The sequence below is a fragment of the Rhinolophus ferrumequinum genome, chromosome 24 (assembly GCF_004115265.2).
Source record: "Rhinolophus ferrumequinum isolate MPI-CBG mRhiFer1 chromosome 24, mRhiFer1_v1.p, whole genome shotgun sequence".
NCBI classification, from domain to species: domain Eukaryota; kingdom Metazoa; phylum Chordata; class Mammalia; order Chiroptera; family Rhinolophidae; genus Rhinolophus; species Rhinolophus ferrumequinum.
In genome coordinates, this window is record NC_046307.1 from 3,468,019 (window position 1) to 3,474,018 (window position 6,000).

Sequence of the window (6,000 nt, forward strand, 5' to 3'; positions counted from 1 at the left end):
TTGGTATGGTCAGTCTTTTTAATTCTAGCCATTGGTTCTGATTGCCTTCTATTCACTCTATTGGTGAGGGAGGGATCCCCATGCTAAGTAGTATGAGATGTCTGAACACATGACTCCTGACACTGGACAAGTGAGATAGACAGCAGTGTATTAGTCACATACACTCACAGTCCAGGGGAAGGGGACACCATATGCCCAGCAGGGCCGCGTGGGGGTTGTACTAAGGAGCAGAGTGAACCAGCAGGCGCTTTGGGAGGCAGGCTTTGCAGTGACAAGAGGATGGAATGAGCCTTGGTTCCTGTGGGAGGATGTGATTAGCTTGTTTGAATAATTCTGTGGGCTATCAAGATGAAATCCATTAGATTGAGGACTGGGTGGGCTGTACCTGGCCCAGTGGATAGGGGCGCTCGCTGGGTGGTGGCCTTTCCCTCTGGATGGGGGCACATTTGGCAAGAGCAGGGGAACGGATGGCTAGGTCTTTGGGGCCCTGTGAGGGCAGCACATGGAATCTAAGTCCTTACAATACACCATTCTAATACGTGAGTAGTGCCATCTCATCGTGCTTATAATTTGCATTTCCCTAATAACTAACGATGTTGAGTTCACATGCTTATTTCACACATTTATTTTCTTTGGTTTAATGACTGATTGAATAGATGAAGTTGGGGAAAATTGACACCTTAACAATACAGAATCTTCCTGCCTGTGAACAAGGTGTATCTCTCCGTTTAGTCAGGCATCTCCATTCAGCTTAGTTTCCCAGTCATTGATCTCTGATCGGCCTCACAGACTCTCACCCTGAGCGTCCCAGCTTAGTATTTGGCCAAAGACTCGAGGGAACCACTGTGAAGCTTTCTAGGTTTCCTCCTCTACACAGCTGCCTCGCCTCTGTGTCTGCCCACAAATTCTAGCTGCTGCAACAGTTTTAAACTCCAGTCTCCATTTCCTCCACCCAATACAGCCTGTCCCCTACTTTACCAATACTGGTTTGGAAAGCACCCCAGGCAGGAACCTGGGGTAAATGTTTCCTTCTCCCAAAGACCACATTGCTACAGAGCGCTTCATATATTTTCACAGTTTAGTAATTGTCTGAGGGAGGAAGGTAAGTCTAACAACTGTTTCTCCGTCATGGCTGGAACTGAAAATCCTCCATTTTCCCTGTTTTTAAATATGAATGGAGAGTCAAGGATGGCCAAACATATGAAGAAAGCTTCTTATATCAACTCAAGAGACCAAAATGGACAAGCAAACAACTGGAAAAAGGTAGAAGCCATGCATGGAAGGAAAAATTTTTTTTGAAAAATTTTAAAAAGAAACCTATTATTAATATCCCCAGAAAGATACTGCATCCGTGATCCAAGGACAGAATTTTATATTTTAAAATGGTGGGAAGCCATTCAGAGAACAAAATGCGTTTGGTACATAAAAATATGATCCAGAAATGTAAAGCTCAACAAAGAGATGGAAAATATAAGAAAACAATTTAATTTATAATCCAGCCCAAGAAGTCTAACTTAGTCTGAATAATAGGAATGTCAGGAAGAGCAAACAGCAGATTAGAGACCAAACAAATAATTCAAAACACCTCCCAGAAACACAAGTCTCCAGAGAAAGAACAGCCCCCTCAACAAGTGCTCTGCGCAGCTGATGACAATACTCAAACCAGAGTTCATCACTGACATTTTAGCACACTGAATAAAAGTACCTATTTTATAAGCTCCCAGATAGAAAGAAAAAATAGACAGATTCCATTAAAACAAGATGATTAATGACAACGCTTCATATATCTCAAAAGCAGCTCTGGAAGGAAGCAGACACCTTCAGAACGGAGGTGGGTGGAGGTAGTACTTCTCCAAGTTAGAGATCTGTGTCAACAAAGCCACCACTCACGTGTAAGAGTAAATCAAAGACATTTTCAGACATGCAAGGCCTCAAAATAATTACCTCCTATGATCCTGATTTCTAGAAGCTGTTATAGAATATGCTTATACTACAAGGAAAAAAATCAGGAAAGAGGAAGACATAGGATCCAAGAAAGAGCGTTTCCAACCCAGGAGCAAGGAGAAGGAGAGCCCCAGGATAGGGGTGAAGGGAGGTCCCTGGATGAAAGCCATGCGCCAGGCACAGGACCACCTGTCCCGGCTGGAGTGGCCAGGAGGCTCTGGGAGAGAGTTCCTCAAGAAGTTTAAGCTCCAAAGCCATCTGACGTATTTTTACACAATCAGAAGGAGATGCGCGTAACTGGAGAGAAGTTTGGGAATAACGTTAGTGACATAGAGGAACAGGTAACAGTCATTACCTCTAGTGCAAACAAAAAGCTGTTCTAGGAAAGGAAAAGTAATTGGTGTACTGCATTGTTCAGCTGTAGGTTGCATTTACATGGAGATAATGATATGTCTAGAATAGCAATCGACCAAAGTGGCAATAAAACTGCCTAGAGTGGGAAGATGAGGGATTAAAAGAGGGTGTGGGGACTAGATTCAGAGAGGGAAGGAAAGAGCTAAATTTCCACCTTGCATTATCGAAACACAGTAAATGAAGTTTGAAATGAAACAATCAAGAAGCAGCAATACAAGCATGGTCTTTAGAGATATAAAGTTAATGCTTAAAGAATCCACTAGAAGAACTGGATGGGAAGTAAAGGGACTGCTATTCTTGGTGTAATTCTTGCACATTTCTGCTGTTTTTGTATCGTATGCACGTAGAAATTTGATGACCAATAGTAAATCCAAAACAGATCACACTGTGATGAGCACTGCCAGGCAGAAATTTTTTTTAATTTTTATTTTTTAAGGATTACCTCCTAGAAATGAAAGTGTTGGGGCAATGGTGTACCCTTCTCACAGTGTTTGCCACAGTTGACATAGTCTTCTCTAAAGGGTTGTGTCAGCTCCATTCCGTGAGCCAGCTGGTGGGACTTGCATGGAGCTCCTTCCATGTTGCTCCAGAATCCAGCTGACTCCAGGCGTGGAGCTTCTCTGCCCCAAAGGCTTGAAGTTTGACTACTTGGCTGCCGGTTGCAGGACCCCAGCGGATAGGGGGAGCCCTCTCAGACACCAGTGGGGAAGCCTTCTTGGAGAAGCTGACATTTACGCTGGATCTTAATGAGTAAGGAAGCGTTTGACATGTGGGGAAGGGCTTCCGGTAGGAAGTGAGAGAAAGCTGTTTTGTGTCCATTTGTGTGATGGTCACTCAGGTGGGTGACCTGAGTCAGGGACTCAGGAAAACAAAGTTTATTATTCTCACAGGTCCTAGAGACAGAAGGCAAGGCCACACGGGAAAGACACCAGAGTGGTCAGGAGGCAGAGACGGGGCAGGAGGAAAGTCCGGAGCGAGAGTCCGGAGCGAGAGTCCGGAGACAAGGCAGGAGAGCCCGGAGCACCAGGGGGGCAGACCACGAAGGGGCTGGAGGGCAGGTGGGACCAAACGTACACGCATGATGTTGCTCCCAGCCTCTGTCCTATTGAGTCCTGGCAGGGAGGTGGCTCTTATCCCTGCTGCTCCCATGCAGCTCCCTTCCAACAGACCCACCCCTGGAAGGCTAGCTCCATGGGGCCAGAGACTCATCTCTTCTGGCATGGGATGGGCCCTTCATCCATATTTGTGGGCCCAGGGGGAGTGTTTACCACTCGCTAAGCAACCAACATAAAGGGAGAGCTGAGTCTCCTGTGGGGTGTCCCCAAGGTCATAATGTGGCCAAGTTTCGTCTTCACAGGAGGCCATGTAGAAGCAGCAGGCTGCCGGGGAGTGGAAAGGGCCTCCTCTCTCCATGCTGACCCCGAGGGCGGCTCAGGTCCCACTGGGCTCCTGTACTCACTGCCTCCCAGGGATGGCTTGGGCCTGAGTGTTTGGAACAAGCAGTCCTCAGACCTAGGAAAGCTGCTGTATTCAGGAGCGCACCAGGGCCATGTCCCGGTCTCATTCCCCAGTCTGCCTCTGCTCCTGCAGCCCCTTCTGCCACCTCCAGCCACAGATCTGGGCACCAGCATGTGGTGGAGACCCCGGAGCTCTGACTCGGTGAGGACTCCCTGGACCCCCAAACACCCTCCGTAGTGTTCCGGGTCCCATCAGCAACTCTCCTTATTTCTTGGCTCTGGCCCTTGGCGTCCCCTGCCCTCCACATGCTCGAACCCCACCCCCACCCCTGTACACACACTCTGAGGCCACCTTTCTGCCACCAGACCTCACCTGGAACCTCTCCTGTGGGTTCCCACAGCCATGCTCCATGTACTTGTCAGGGCATCCAAGCTCTGGCCTCAGCCCTCTGGGCTCAGAGCCTTACTGGGCTCCTCTAGGCAGGGGTGAAAATCCAGTGCAGACTGGATCCAAGGACACGCTTGGCTTGAGTTAGCTGAAATCCCGTGGGTGAAATGCAGGCATCGAGGGCCAGGGGCTGGCCCCATGCCCAGGCCTATGCATCTCCCACCACCCACTTTCTGCTGGCTTCACTCTCAAACAGGCCCCAACAAATCAGACTTCATGTGTCCAGCTTTACAAACCCACAGGAAACAGTCCCTACCGAAGTCCCCGAAAGGTGTCCTCTCATCCTGGGTTGAACTCCTGCCTTCCCCAGAAGCAATAACTTTGGCAGGGGATGGAATTCTCTGAGTCAGCCTGTGGGCATCGGTCCCATGCCCACAGTGAAGGTGCTATGACAGGTGATCTCGCTGGAGCCCCATCTCCTGAGAGGGTAGCAGGGGCATCCTCCAAGGGAAACCCACTAAGACAGTGGATGCTGGATGGGCAGAAAGGGCAGATGCTGCACCAAAAGATGCCACATCTGCTGTGTGCTCTTGTGGCAGCCCTGTCGGGCACTCCCCATGTCCCCACTGCCAACAGGATGCCCAGACCTGGGGATGGAATTGTGCCCGGCCACTGGGTGCCATTTGGGCTGCAGGGCCTCACTGTGCCTGCCAGCGCCTGCTCCAGCCGCAGCCCTTTGTAGAAGCCAGACTGAGCCAGTCAAGCCCTACCATAGGACCTTCCTCACCGTCCCCAGATGAAAGGCATTGAGGGGCAGCAGGACGGGGAGACATGTCTGCCATTTAACACCCTAGAGAATTGTCTCCCACTCTCTGATCTCAAAACAGGGAGGGAGTAATTTCTGCTTACCAGCTTGAGCAAGGTGAGGATAGCTTTGCAAGCTAAAGGCACTGTCAGATGTGAGCTGGCCATCAGGTCTCCCGGGAAGTCCCCTAAACTGGCACTGAGTGTGGAGAATGTGCCTTGGACCAGGCTGTGATCCCCAGATCAGCAGCTCCAAACTGCATTGGTCCACGCAAACCAGATACATGTTGGTCCACTAAAGGTCACTGGCAAAGGGCTCGCTGGAGCCTTGCCTCCTGCCCCTGGTAGAGCTGGGAGGGGCAGTGTTTGCTTTGGGTGCCTAAGCTGACCAACACCCCGTTCAAGCTTCAACATTTTAAATTTCAGGCCTAGTCCCCTCCCAGGAAAACAGGACTGGAGGGTCGAGAGTTCCCCAACGGTCCCCTCAGCCACATAGGCCAGCCTGTGCTTCTGCCTGTTACTGATTCTATCCCAACAGCAGAAGGGCCTGGAGCCCGCTCAGAGCACAAGGCTTCATGGAGGGTGCGGGGGAAGAAGGGCTCTTGGCAGTCCCCAAGCACCAAGCACTTGGCCAGGCACCAAAGGGAGACCCTGTACCCCACAGAGCATAAGGCCCGATGTTTTCCACTTCAAGTGCTGTCTTAAGTGGCACAGGTAACTAGAGCGCAGTCCTCAGAGGGGGAGGGGGCACTGGTGCTTGGAGTCATCAGGGAGGCTCCCCCCAATCCCTCAGGAGGAAGCTGGGCCTGGGCAGAGGGGATGGGGAGCAGCAGAGGGTGCTTGTGGGTAAGGCTGCGGCAAGACTGGGGAGGCAGGGCGTGGTGGCTCTGGCTGGGGCCAGTGATGATCTTGGAATTCCCCCAGGTTTCCCAGAAGCCAGAGAGCCAGGGTGGAGTGGATTGTCCCTCCTGTCTTGTTCTTCCTCCATTGGCC